Source organism: Juglans regia, unplaced genomic scaffold (genome assembly GCF_001411555.2).
Source record: "Juglans regia cultivar Chandler unplaced genomic scaffold, Walnut 2.0 Scaffold_13282, whole genome shotgun sequence".
NCBI classification, from domain to species: domain Eukaryota; kingdom Viridiplantae; phylum Streptophyta; class Magnoliopsida; order Fagales; family Juglandaceae; genus Juglans; species Juglans regia.
The window spans coordinates 1-209 of NW_023343717.1; the positions used below are offsets into that span (position 1 = coordinate 1).

The 209-nt window shown below is 53.6% G+C and overlaps 1 pseudogene; it reads left to right on the forward strand.

The window, feature by feature from the left end:
* Positions 1-120: 120 nt before the first annotated feature.
* LOC118345065 lies at positions 121-209 on the forward strand (annotated as a pseudogene; the record flags this gene model as incomplete).

Below are 209 nucleotides of genomic sequence, written 5' to 3' on the forward strand. Positions count from 1 at the left end.
TCCCGATCGAACAATGAACCCCGGCGCGGTCTGCGCCAAGGAACTTAAACAAGGAGTAACCACGGGCGCCCCGGAAACGGTGTGCGCGTTGTTGGTGACATCTTGACCATGATACATAACGACTCTCGGCAACGGATATCTCGGCTCTCGCATCGATGAAGAACGTAGCGAAATGCGATACTTGGTGTGAATTGCAGAATCCCGCGAAT